At 39.0% G+C, this 14709-nt stretch overlaps 1 protein-coding gene across 4 annotated transcripts in view; it reads left to right on the forward strand.

Moving 5' to 3' along the window:
• PTPRG (protein tyrosine phosphatase receptor type G) overlaps positions 1 to 14709 on the forward strand; it is a 713496-nt gene that overhangs the window by 661845 nt on the left and 36942 nt on the right. The window lies entirely within an intron of this gene.

The following is a 14709-nucleotide window of genomic DNA, read 5'->3' on the forward strand; positions in this document are numbered from 1 at the left end:
AAGTAAGTTTAACCATCTTAAAGGCACCATATCTTCCATCTATGATCATGGAAACTAAACAGGGTCATTCCTGGCTAGTACTCGGATGCAACACTAGGTGCTATACGTTATATTTCAGAGGAAGGAAATTGTAAAACCACACCGAATATTCATTGCCTGAGAAAAACCTATGAAATTCATAGGGTTATTAGTTGACAGGCAACCTGAAGGCACGTACACACATTCAAAAATGCTAAGAGTCTCAATTGGAGTAGATTTGGTTTGGTTTTAGAAACTATAATTATCAGAGCTATGCATCATCTGTCCTTTGTTTGTGCCTTCAAACCATTTCTAATGTATGATGACCTTAAGCCTGTCACAGGGTTTTCTTCGAAATATTTGTTCATAAGCAGGTTTGCCATTGTCTTCTTCTGAAGCTGAGTGAGTGTGACTTCCCTAAGGTCATCCAGTGGGTTTCAATGGCTGAGCGGGAATCTGAACCCTAGTGTCAAGAGCTATAATGAAATGTTCAAACCACTACTCCATGCTGGCTCTCTCATAATCTGCCATACAATTGTCAATATTGTTCTCCCCAGGAGAACTCTAGCCTATATCGAACTGCTTTCAACAGTAAATGTGAAAAATTGAGCATTCTGCCCTGCAAAAGTTCTCAACCTTTGACCCTCCAGAGTTTTGTATTTCAGTTCCCAGAAATCTCAGCTAATATGACTGATAGGCTAGGATTTGGGGGAGCTGATTTTCAAAATAAGTAGAACCCCAAAGGCTGAGAGGATTGCTTTTTACTCCTTCTGGCAATATCTCAAGACCTCTTAGGAAGGAAGCCTATAAAGGCTATCACAATGTAATTATATTTCTTTCATTTTATTTATTTATTGCATTTATATGCCACTTTTCCCACCCCTGGGGGACTCAAAGTGGTTCACAGCATAATCAATGGCAAAATTCAGTGGCAATGACATTTAATTTCTTTGTGCAAACCAGGTAGAAACCTGATTTGAGGACTGAGTGGGATCTTTCATAGATACATGGAAACATGGGAAGTTGTCTTCCGCTGTTTGGGGCTACTGATCAATCAGTGTTGCTCAATATTGTCTTCAATGGCCAGCAACTGCTCTCCAAGTGTCAGGCAGGAGGCTTTTACAGATAGTCTCCTCTGAAATCTTTGAGAAGACTTTGTAAATCTGTGATCAGGCCCGTAGCCAGGATTTCATTTCGGGGGGGGGGGGGATATGGGATATATTGAGTATGGTGATCAGATCATGATATGAATAAACATAACAGTTTAAATAATGCACCAATAAGGCCTTTTCGTGAACCACCATGTTCCGGAGGTCTGGGACCAGGCTACATGCCTGTCTGTGATGATGTTAAGATTAAACCTTGGATGTCTGTCATGCAAAACTCTTGCTCTCCTGCTAAAACAATGCTGTTGTTTACTTTTGTTTTCTTTCTGACTCTGTTTTAAGCTTAACAAGTATAACCACTCTGAGTTTATGTGTAAGACATGAGTCCAAGTAAAATATGGTATTACAAGACTGTGTAAAATAAAAGGAGACAACTTTAGGCTTCTTTTGTATGGTCTAAAGAACCATGACTCTCTCAGTTGTTGTTCTCCCTGATAATCATGTGATGACATTTATGAAGTGATTTTTTTCTACATATAGACAGGGAAAGTCCCTTGAAATGTGTTAAATATCTCTTTTCCAGGAATGGTTCTATTAGCTCTATCCCTAATTGAAGTTCAGTCTGCCTTATAGGATTGTCTGCAGAAAAAGTCTACCAATAAACTGTTCTGACACAGCTTTCCTTAACAAGCACTATCCAATTAGCACCATCGTGTCAGAGTTCCCTATAACTGGGGAGTCCTAGCCTAGTGCATTTGGGATGACTCAGATTGAGGAAGGCTGCCATACCATTTGTGACACCTGGGCTGGATCTACACTGCCATGTAATGCAGTTTCAGAATGCAGTTTTAACTGCATTGAACTGGATTATATGGCAGTGTAGACTCATATCCTCCAGTTCACTGCAGTTAAACTGCATTATTTGGCAGTGTAGATGCAGCTTGGGATGTAGATGCAGCACAGTCAAGAACTTCCTGACTGTGAGAGTCGTTCAGCAGTGGAACTCACTGCCCCGGAGTGTGATGGAAGCTCCTTCTTTAGAAGCTTTTAAACAGAGGCTGGATGGCCATCTGTCAGGGGTGATTTGAATGCAATATTCCTGCTTCTTGGCAGGGGGTTGGACTGGATGGCCCATGAGGTCTCTTCCAACTCTTTGATTCTATGATTCTATGTGTGTAACAGTGTTTGTCTACATCAGAAAGGGAAAACTATAGCTTTCCAACTTCAACTTCCATAGTCCCTAGCCACCATAGAAAATTGTGGGTTGTGATGAGAGTTGTAGTTCAGCAGGTAAAGTGTATGTTTCCTCTTTCCCATTCTTTTCTCCCTAATCTTGCCTCTCCTTCCCTGGTGTTGTTGTCATTTATATTGATTTCTTAGAATGGGAAGGGACCACAAGGGCCATCTAGTCTTGAGTCTCTAGTTGTACAGAAATGCACAACTAAAGCAATCCTGAAGGATGCCCAACCAACCTCTGTTTAAAGACCTCCGGAAATAGAGTCTACCATCCTCTGAGGCAATATGTTCTACTTCTGAGCGACTTTTATAGTATACTTTTTTCTGATGTTTTGATGGAATCTCTTTTCTTGTAATTTGAATCCATTGCTTTCCATTTTAGTTTCTAGAGCAGCAGAAAACTAGTTTGCTCCATCTTCTTCATGATACCCCTTCAGATATTTAAGGATAGTTGCCATGTCACCTCTCAGTCTTTTCTCCAAACTAAACATAACCAGCTCCCTAAATTGTTTCTCTTAATGCTTGGTTTCCAGACCTTTGTTCTTCTTGGTCGTTTTCTCTTGGAGAAGGACTCTAGCATTACCTTTTGGCCTAAATTATTTATTTTAGTTTGGGTTTTGATAGATTTGAGTCCACTTCTTCAGATGTACTGAGTGGTATGGAAATGTTAAAATACAGAACTGATGCTTGTAAATGAATCAAATAATGAATGAATGAATGAATGACAAGATAGCTCCTTAAAACTGGAAGTTCAGAAATGTGCATATAAATATATAGATATCAATAGAGTAATGAGCATGTGCCTGCACACAACCTCTTCTTGACCTAATAGAATAGCCCTGACTTCTGCCTGGAGCCTTTTGCAGGCTTCCCCACCAGACCTGAAATAACTTCAAATCCCATTCCCCTGAGCAATTTGCTGAGTGCTCTTCGCACCTGCCTGCCCGTCAGTTTTAACTCCTATATGGCTGTTTTGCTGCAAAGCCCTTTTAAAGGTTAAATGGGAAAAAATCTTTTCTTTGATTCTCATACCATGTTGATAAAACGATGCCTCTTTTGAACTTTGGAGATAGCCAGAAAGCGTGAGGAAATCATCTACTCTTTATTGAATCCGGAAGAAAAGTATAAATGACATTTTAAAATATGCTAGTTCCTTAAAGTAACCTTATTAGCTGGTGATACCCTAGGCAGTAATTTTAAATGGATAGTTAAATGTGTCCCTGTGGAGCTGTACATCTATTTCATTGAACAGAGTGAACCTAATTTTGTTCAGTTGTACAGCCACAGTGGGGACAATTTGAGCCCGTTTACCTAAAAGTGTGAAATACTTTTGAATTTATCTTTAAAAATAAATAAAAACCAGCTCAGTGGGAGCTTTCCAAAATCCTTGGAAGCCCCAGGATGCTTGGCAATGTAATAGAATTTCAGTAGGCCACAAATGCAAAAATTATCTAATAACCTAGCTGCTTTACTTTCAATGTACTATTTCATTGTTGGGCATGAAACTAAATAACCTATAGGCATGCACTAATCTATGCACATTCTGTTCTGGAGCTCAGACTCCTAATTACAATTCATAACTATCTCTACTTTGCAATCTAAAGAAACAAGGGGGCACAGACAGGATCATTAGCTCAGTTGGCCCTCCAGCTATTACACACAATATAAATCAAAAAAGCATAAGTCTCATCTGGGATCATGCCCCTGGGGGAAGAGAAAAACTGTGCCTGCATGACAGACCTATTAAACAATATTAAGTGGGCCAACCATTTTATGCATGCACACCCATACACACACATACACATGCTCCCTCTTGCTTTCTTTGTTTCATATCCCTCTTTGTTTGTTCCTGTCACCTTTTCATTGTAGATTTGTAATTTCAAAACAAATGGAAATAGATCAGATAATAATAAAAATTTCCATCTACATTATAAAAAACAAAGCAAAATAGTTTGCTGGTGCTCCGATCAGTGTGCTTTATGCACAGAAAGTAAGATGTGCATGTGCTGTGATAAAAGCTCAGGGATACTTTTGAAACAGTCTGGAAATTATTTTTATAGTAATTAGTTAGGGCCATTGCATTACTTTCCCATGCAAGCAGAGTGATACTCAAATTTCTACAGCAAAGACTTACCATACATGAAATGAGAGATGCCCAATGTCCAAGCTGCGTTCAGAAAAGGAAGAGGCACTAAGGTTCATACTGCAAAGATGTGTTGTGCTTTTCCTGCATGGCAGGGGGTTGGACTAGATGGCCCATGAAGTCTCTTCTAACTTCATGATTCTATGATTTTATTATTCTAGTTGAGCACACTAAAGAATTTTAAAAGACGATCTGCCTGTGCTTTATATATTATAGCAAAGCCTTTGATTGTATAGCTCATGGAAAAACTATGGATCACCCTTAAAGGAATGGACGTGCCACATTTCATTTTCATGTAGTCAAGATAAAAGGTTAGAACAGAATATGGAGAAACTGAATGCTTTCCACTTGGCATGGGAATAAAGACAAGACTGTGATCTGTTTAACGTGTATATCACACATAGAGCATAATTACATTCAGAGGAAGGAGGTGTGAAAATTGGGGGAAGGAACATCAACAATTTAAGAGATACAGATGACAGTATGCAACTAGCAGAAAATAGCAAAGACATGGAACGATTACTAAAGGAAGTGAAGGAAGAAAGTGCAAAGCCAAGTTTACAACTGAAAATGGAGAAGCTAAAATAATAATAACAGATTATATACGTAACTTTAAAGTAAACAGTGATGGCATTGAAACAGTTCAAGATTTTCCATACCTTGGCTCAGTCATTAATCAGAATGGAGACTGCAGTCAAAAATTCAGAAGAACACTAGGATTTGGGAGTGCAGCTGTGAAAGCTAAAGAAAATTCTGAAGTATCAAGATATTTAATTGAATGCAAAGTTAGGCTTGTCCATGCCATTGTATGGTTGTTTATTTGTTTATTTATTGTATCAGAAGCGAACCAAGAGTACAGTTGTAATGTATTTTTAAAAACTACAAAGTTTAAAAACTTTGCATTATATTCAATGTCCTTTGACCAGTGGCTAGCCACTTGGAGTGCCTCTGGTGTTGCTATAAGAAGGTCCTCCACTGTGCATGTGGCAGGGCTCAGACTGCATTGTAATAGGTGGTCTGTGGTTTGCTCTTCTCCACACTCGCATGTTGTGGACTCTACTTTTTAGCCCCATTTCTTAAGGCTGGCTCTGCATCTCGTGTGTGGTTGTGAACATAGCTAATAGCAGGGGTCCTCAAACTTTTTAAACAGAGGGCCAGGTCACAGTCCCTCAAACTGTTGGAGGGCCGGATTATAATTATAATTTGAAAACATGAATGAATTCCTATGCACACTGCACATCTCTTATTTGTAGTGCAAAAAAAACCTCTTAAAAACAATACAATAATTAAAATGAAGAACAATTTTAACAAATATAAAATTATTAGTATTTCAATGAGAAGTGTGGGCCTACTTTTGGCTGATGAGATAGGATTGTTGTAATTGTTGTGTGCTTTCAAGTTGTTTCAGACTTAGGTTGATCCTGAGCGAGGGCCGGGTAAATGACCTTGGAGGGCCGAATCCGGCCCCCGGGCCTTAGTTTGAGGACCCCTACTAATAGGAAGAAAATCAACTCATGTAAAATGTAGTGCTAGAGAAGAATTCTGAGGATACCAAGGAACTCTCCCTAGAAGCCACAATGACTAAATGGAGACTGTTGAACTTTGGATATGCTGTCAGAAGAGATGACATACTAGAAAAGGCAATGATTCTTGGAAAAGTAGAAGATGACAGGAGAAGAGGAAGAACTATATTCTGGATTGATAGATTCAATCAGGAAAACCACTGCCTGAAACCTGCAAGATCAGAGCTGGGCTGCTGATGATCGTGTGTCTTTGAACATCTCTTATTAGTGATCATAATAGTTGCCATTATAGTGATCATTATAGTTGCCATAGTTGTGGTATGGGCATACCAAATCACCTTATCTCTCTCCTGAGAAATCTGCATAAGGACCAAGTAGCAACAGTAAGAACTGACCATGGAACAACATGTATAAATATGTGAGAGGAAGTCACAGGGAGGAGGGAGCAAGCTTGTTTCTGCTTCCTTGGAGACTAGGATGCGGAACAATGGCTTCAAACTACAAGAAAGGAGATTCCATCTGAACATTAGGAAGAACTTCCTGACTGTGAGAGCCATTCAGCAGTGGAACTCTCTGCCCTGGAGTGTGGTGGAGCCTCCTTTGGAGGTTTTTAAACAGAGGCTGGATGGCCATCTGTCAGGGGTGCTTTGAATGCAATATTCCTGCTTCTTGGCAGGGGGTTGGACTGGATGGCCCATGAGGTTTTTTTCCAACTCTATGATTCTATGATTCTAACAGACTGGTTCAAGATTGGGAAAGGTGTACTGCAGGGTTGTATACTCTTCCCCCAACTTATTCAACTTGTATGCAGAACACATCATACAATGTGCGGGGCTTGACAAAAGTAAAGCTGGGGTGAAAATTGCTGGAAGAAACATTAACAACCTTAGATATGCAGATGACACCACTTTGATGGCCGAAAGCGAAGAGGAGCTGAGGAGCCTTCTAATCAAGGTGAAAAAAGAAAGCGCAAAAGCTGGGTTGTAGCCAAACATCAAAAAACCAAGATTATGGCAACAAGAATGATTAACAACTGGGAAATAGAGGGAGAAAACGTGGAGGACATGACAGACTTTGTATTTCTAGGTGCAAAGATTACTGCAGATGCAGACTGCAGCCAGGAAATCCGGAGACGCTTACTTCTTGGGCTGAGAGCAATGACCAATCTTGAAAAAGTAGTGAAGAGTAGAGACATCACACTGGCAATGAAGATCCGCATAGTTAAAGCAATAGTATTCCCCATAGTCACCTATGGATGTGAGAGCTGGATCATAGGGAAGGCTGAGCGAAGGAAGATAGATGCTTTTGAACTGTGGTGCTGGAGGAAAGTGCTGAGAGTGTCTTGGACAGTGAAAAGATCCAACCAGTCCATACTTCAAGAAATAAAGCCTGACTGCTCATTGGAGGGAAGAATAGTAGAGGCCAAGATGAAGTACTTTGGCCACATCATGAGAAGAAAGGAAAGCTTAGAGAAGACAATGATGCTGGGGAAAATGGAAGGAAAAAGGAAGAGGGGCCGACCAAGGGCAAGATGGATGGATGGTATCCTTGAAGTGACTTTCTTGACCTTGAAGGAGCTGGGGTGGTGACAACTGACAGGGAGCTCTGGCGTGGGCTGGTCCATGAGGTCATGAAGAGTCGGAAATGACTGAACAAATGAACAACATAGTTGCCATTTTTAAAATGGTAGTGCTTTTCGCTAACTTAGGGAAAACCAGAATATTTCATTTTAGGCCGGGGGCGGGGGGGGGGGGGGGGGTTCAAGAAAGATCTGAATGCAACGACACAGCTGCCTGTGGTACAAAGTACACAGTCCTCCTCCCCATCTTAGGGGTAGGATGGGGGCAGAAACATGTAATCCCTGCAACAGGGTGTGAGCCACATCTTGAGCCAGCATAAGAAACATGTGATCCTCCTCCTATATCATATAGTGAGGTTCTGTATCCATAACTTCAGGGTGTTTCAAAATAATGGACCCAATTTCTAAGCAAAATATTTCATGATGGCAACATGCTACAGTTACACAATAAGTTACAAATAGTTCAACGAGGTATCAAGTTTTACTAACCATTTTGAGTCAGAAACACATCTAAAAATAACTCCACAAATTGAGAAGATCTCATTAGTCCTTATGTTGAGGGGTTTCCATCTTATGAATGACTGAGGCTAGTGGCTGTTTGGGCACTGGGAAAGGCATCTAGCGGTGATCTGTTGAAACTCTATGCTCCACCCTTATAAGTGGCATGGGTGTCATTCATGGCTGGTTTGTGGTTGCAGAGATATAATGATTTCAAATCAGGTTCATCTTTTTGAAACATACTGTATAAAACCAACTAAATGAATATTTTACACTGCATAAAGAGCAATTATCACTCATTAAGTTGCAATCCTCTATTATTGGGGCATATAAATCATTTACAGGTGCTTAACATATAACTGACAACTGATTATTTCCAGCTTCCACTTTGAGTAGTGTGCTGAGGTCTGAATCCATGCATGTTCCAGTATTCCCAATATTCCACTTTAATAGTTCCAATATTTCACTATCTGAGTGCTGTCCAAGCTGACAACAGCAGATGAGAACATTGATCAATCCACTTTCTTCTATTTGATGTTGGTTTGCCTCCTTTTCCTCCAACTTCCCTCAAATAGTTTTAGCCCCTAAGGAAAACACTCATCCGGAACTGTCCCTCAATCTGAGTGTGATTTGACAATTTCCATTGATTTCCAGCTTTTAACTTTGAAACTAATGCATAGATGTCTCATCTGCATGCATCATTATTACTTCATATCCCATGCTGAGAAAAGTAAAAAATGGATCTAGTGCCTTTTCATGCCAAAGATTTTCTGGCCAAACCTTTTCATTTTGCAAACTGTTCTGGGAGTTTCTTTCAGTTGAAGATTATGTTTTAATGAAATATTTCCCCCGTGAGGTTATTTTGCATTGTTCATGAAGTTATCCCATTTCTGTTTTGCACATTCAAGAGGTTTGACCTATATAATGTCTACTACTTTATAATATAAAGATGGAATGGCCCATTTTATGTACTCAGACTTAATTCCATCTACATTGTATTTGTATTTAACATCTCCTTCTTTTAGGTCTGTTGGCATAGAACTATATTAGATTACATCTTGATGAAAGTAAAGTGACCAATCACCACTCGTCTTTTTTTCTTTTTGATCTACCTGTTCTTGCAAAAGAAGCCTGTGGGTCATGCAGATAAGGACCAATAAGAATCACATATAGCATTATAACCACAGTCCTAAAGACATGTGCAAAATAGCGCTGTTAAATATTTCACAGTGGTTTGAAGTCTTACTGTTTTTGGTAGGATTTAAATGCATTTGCCTTTCTCGTGGTAACTTTTCCTAGACTTCACTCTAGGCAGCAGCTCCAACGCAGTACACACTAACATGAGCATATTTTGTTGAAGTTTGATCTTAATTCACATTTTCCTGGCATATAATCAACAACAACATAGTTGGTCTTTCAGACGATAGTTGGAATGTAGTAGAACCAGCACTGTCCAAATGTTGGTATATAAATTCACTATACAATATATTATAGTTTTAACAGATGAACATTCTGAGTGACAGCAGTCTGTCCCTCGCTGTTGGTAGCTAAGAGTCATACATGTTTTCATATGCCTGGGAATATATGCACTAACTTGTCTTATATACCATGTATACATTTAATGTTTAAATTTTGCATTTCATTGACTCTTGTTCATGAAAATATATGCTATTTGTTAGTCTTCAGGATGTCTTCAGTCATCTACGGTCCACAGAAATAAAGTATTAGACATTCAGATGCCACAGCTTTTTATTGTTGTGCTTTTTGCATTTCCAAAATGATACTGTAAGTCTAATGACTAGGCTTGTGCACGGATTCGTTTTGGACATTTGTCTTCGGCGAGTTCCCAAGATTGTAACGGCATGGGCTCTGTCGCCATTTTTTTACCAGCCGCAACAGAACAGTGGCTGTCAAAAACCAGCTACTTTGGGTTTTTGTCTGGTTACACATTGAGTGTGGGGAGGTAGGCAGCCACTAGAACGAAAAGGATCCCAGAAAGTGAGGTTTCTTAAGCCCTTACTTGAAACTCAGACCTTCTCTAAAGAAAGAAGGGAAAGGATTGCAGGCTTTCTCAGAGAACATTTAGAAAAATTCATAGAAGCGCCCACAATAAGTCTTCACAGTTAAAGTTAGTTTTAAAGATTTTAATTTTTATGTTTGAAATGAGATCTTTTCTAATAGGCATCATATGAGCTTGCTAGAAATAAAATAAGTACAAATCATTTTACTGGTGAAAGTTTCAAAGCCATACTGGTGCAGCATAAATTTAGATTAGGAAAGGGATGTAATTCACTTTCCAATCTGGGCTTGTGTTCATTAAGGAACACTTTGAAGATTACCTAGATTTAGCAGCAGTGAATGAACATGACATGGAACATTAGTGTGTCTGTTGTTATCACTTGTGAGTTGTAGGCGGTCGGAATTTAAGACACAAGACTGGCAGGCCCACCAAATCTTGTGAAATTCAACCTGTATTTTAACCTGCATTTTACTGGTAAATTTTAAACTGCAATTTACCTGTGTGTGCTTGTTATATGGATTTTAATTGTTCTTTGTTTTACCTTGCTGTTTTAACTATGTTGTACCCCACCAAAAGGGTTGTTTTTGTCAGCTACTGAGAAGAGGCTATTCTAAACCATACATCATAATACACTGCCTATTTGTAATCCAGATATATCCTTTCCTATTAAATATGCTGATTTACAGCTAAACACAACTTTAATCCTATCTTGTGCAGCCACACTGTAGAATTATAGTAGTTTGTCACTACTTTTATTCACCTTAACTCAATGCTATAGAATTTTGGGATTTCTAGTTTGTTGTGGTGCCAGATTCCTGACGGAGAAAGTTAAATATCTCACAAAACTACAAATTTCATAATTCAGTACTTTCTAAGGCAATCCCGCCAAGCCCATGGATGATGGTCCTCCAAGTGTAGTGTCTTGGCGGTGGGTCCATAGGTGGCTGTGGAACCCTATATTTGATCTGTATGTTCTCCCACAGTGAGGACATTGGTTTCCAGGTGGAAGGCAGTCTCGGTCAGGGTTGGCTTGACACACCTTCCTCTTGGCATGTTTCTCCCTTTTGCCCTCCATCTGTGCGTCTTCTAATTCTGCAGCACTGCTGGTCACAGCTGACCTCCAGTTAAATTGCTCAAGGGCTAAGGCTTTCCAGTTCACAGTGTTTATGCCACAGTTTTTAAGGTTGGCTTTAAGCCCATCTTTAAATATCTCCATAATTCAGCAGGGAGATAACAATAAATAAAATGTTGTTTAAGATCTTCCATTTCTTAAATCTTGTTACTAATTGATAGGTTTTGCCCCCATTGTGACACTAAATGAATGCTGGGCTGATTTTAAGCAAAGAAAAAGCTAATTGCTCAAATGGGAATATGCACTGAGCAACTGTTAAGTTTCCTAATTAGCTTGTATAGGATTTCATTAATCTCTTCAGTAGAGTAAAAGAGTTATGGTCTCTGAAGCACATTCATCATGAAATGAGAAATAAAATTCACAGTGGCCATTAGATAAGAAGAAGCACTTTGCTTATATGCTCTCTTAGCCTTACGTATTTGAGGAGCTCTCTAGAATATGTGAGCAAAGAAGATCAAATGCCTTCAAAGAATAAGATGATGTCTTTCAGACAATGACTGCATGTTGGGATGTGGAACTCTCATGATCTGCTTATGTTTTACGATATATTTTTCCACGATAGAGTGCTCCTGATATGGCCAGACTATATGAAATAATTGCCTAGATTATTTTTGGAGGCAAAGGGGAAAAATACAAAATGAATGTGAATTGGCAGTATTTTTGTTTCAGGTGTAGACTCTGTAAGTCAAAGTCAGTCACATTTGATAGATCAGAATGTTTAATCATAATATTGTGATGTTAAATCTCAAGGTCACATAACTGAGCACTTACCCATGCTGAGACTCTCAATGTATCTGAAGAAGTGGGTTGATATTCATGAAAGCTCCTGGTGAAATAAATGAGCTAATCTCAAAAGTGTTACCAGATTTCCCCATTATCTTTTTTTCCCTTTTACACTGTGACAGCTATTTGAAAACATGGACTTTTGAGAAGATGCCATGTTTTCAAGGAGAAAGTTTTTCAAGCAGCAAATGATTTGGTTCATGTTCTGTGTTTCTTAGAACTTCATTCCATTGGATGGGACAGAGAATTTACTCATCCCCATCACACAGGATCACCTCCTCCCCTTTCTAGCTCAACCATCCTCTTTATTTCCCATCACAAAGGCTGGCAGTTGTCACAGTTTTAAAACAGTCTTTTCAATAGGATCACTTTAAATCCCTCCTCTAGAGCAGATCAGCATATATTTCAATAGGACCCATACTATCTTTAAACCACTAATGCACAGAAGGATCATGGGGGGGGGGGGGGAGGGGGGGCACTTCAAAAAATTGAGTGTGGAGAAATCCACCACTTCCTATCCCATGGACAGATACCCATTTTAGGTGTTTTTGTGTGCATGCAATGGAATGGGGTCAGTTTGTGCCCGGTTTTGAAATGCTCCCATTTTACATGGTGTGGAGATAGTTTCCCATGCTGCAGAGATGGAGTCTCATTAGCAACCACCTGTGTCACTTGTGAAAGTCTGTCTTTGAACTGTCTTTGAAGTAGATAAAATGGAGGAGGAAAACCATTTGATGAAGTCCTTATTCTGCTTACAGTTCAGTCAAGATAGGGGTGATATTGAGATCATCTCATTGTGATGTTATGTGGTGTTCAATGTCAGCATTGACCTTTTCCCTGTTGGTTAAATTGATAAGACAGGATGGGCAACTTACCAGGAGCGAAGTCTGGGTCCATTTTTTGTTGTTTAGTAAGAAATGAAGATGAAAGAGAAGAAGAAAATGATGGGCCAGAGCACGTAGAACAAGATGGGCCAGAACATGTAGGACAAGATGGGCCAGAATATGTAGGTCAGGATGGGCCAGGACACATAGGACAAGATGGATCAAACCAAGAAGAGAGACAGGAAAAGAGAGAGGAAAATCTGAATTGGAGAACAAGGACATCATTTCTGGAACACAATTGGGGTCTGGAAGATATATATATTTGGTTTAAGCATGGTAGTTTGACTCCATTCTTTAATTATAAGGCTACTTGTAACCTGTCTTCAACTATCAACTTCTATTACAAACAATTGGGGAGTATCTAGGAGACTCTGATTCCTAAGCGTACCAAAATATAGTCATTGAGTTGGAACCAGGCTTGTAAACCCACTGAAATACATAGAAATAATGTCTAAATTGATTCCCATGTATTTCAGAGATACAATTTCTTTTCATCTGGAAAAAGAGTGTGATCATCTGAAAATGAGAATCTTTGCAATGTGAGGTTGTCTATCTTACAATCCACAAAAAGAAACAATATGTTGTGTCTTGCAGAGAGCCTCTACTTGTAGAGAAGGCTCTTTTCTCCATAATCTGACTCTCCAGGTGAAAAGGACACTGATGAGAGAGGCAAGGTGGCCTCCTTCCTCTGTTCGTGCATTTATGTTATGCTAGTTGAATGGGTCAGAGAAAAGTTAAAGAAAAAAGCAACCAGAAGTGAGTTGTCTACATGTAATGTTGTTCTCTGTTGTTTGTATCTAAATCATAGTTTTGTGACATAATGAATTTGGAAAACAAAAAATACGATAAAACTGGTGTGCATGGATATATATAGAGCAATAATTCTGATTGTTGTCTGGGTAGAATTCTACAGGAGACATTTTACCCTTCATCCATTTTGACAAAATTACATCATATGACATATCACACGAAAGTATTCTTTCCAGTCTGAATTTTTGAAAGAATGCTTCCTCATATTATTAAGAGATAATAAATGTATGTTAAGGAAGAGGTCTGTTAGCAAGTGTAAGCTCAAGATTTCCCTAGATTTCAAAGGCAAATAGTATGTGATATTTAGCAGAAAGACAAGGAAATAGTTTCTTTGATAGAGATCATTCAGTATTGTCATGAAGATTCAAGGGCATCTGTCATTTTTATTCAGACTGTAGAATTCAAGGAATACCAATTTCCTATTAACCACAACATATTCTCAATAACTGTACAATTGGCAGTCCACAGGAATATTTCAATGGATTAGGTCATCTATCCAGTTTTCCTATCAAAATGGGTTAATCCAGCTCTGTTTTCGTTTTAGTAGTAGAAATTAGATACAGTACAACTGAGCACAATGGGAGAGTCCTCACTGGGGTTTTTAATGTGTAGCTTCTTTTTGGTTGTTCTCTGGTAATAAAATATAGCCAAATATGTAAAATACATATGCCATATAAGCATAATTTATCCTACTATTATATAGTACCAATACCAAAAAGTATTCTCATGAAGATACTTGGTAATTCCTCTGTCATCCGATAAGTAAACCCAACCAATACAATATATTCATGTAACCCAAATCAGCTGTTCCAAAGTCTGTTCCTCACCAACCAAAACAAGGATACTGTGGTTCCTCTGTCTGAACCAATTCTCTTTCTTCTATCCCAAAATAAATGCCATAAAATAATACTTTTCAATATCAGTAGCATCAACAAAATGAGAACTTGGCAAAGCTGCAAAAGGCATGGCATATGATG

The sequence above is a fragment of the Anolis sagrei genome, chromosome 2, assembly GCF_037176765.1.
Source record: "Anolis sagrei isolate rAnoSag1 chromosome 2, rAnoSag1.mat, whole genome shotgun sequence".
Taxonomy (NCBI): domain Eukaryota; kingdom Metazoa; phylum Chordata; class Lepidosauria; order Squamata; family Dactyloidae; genus Anolis; species Anolis sagrei.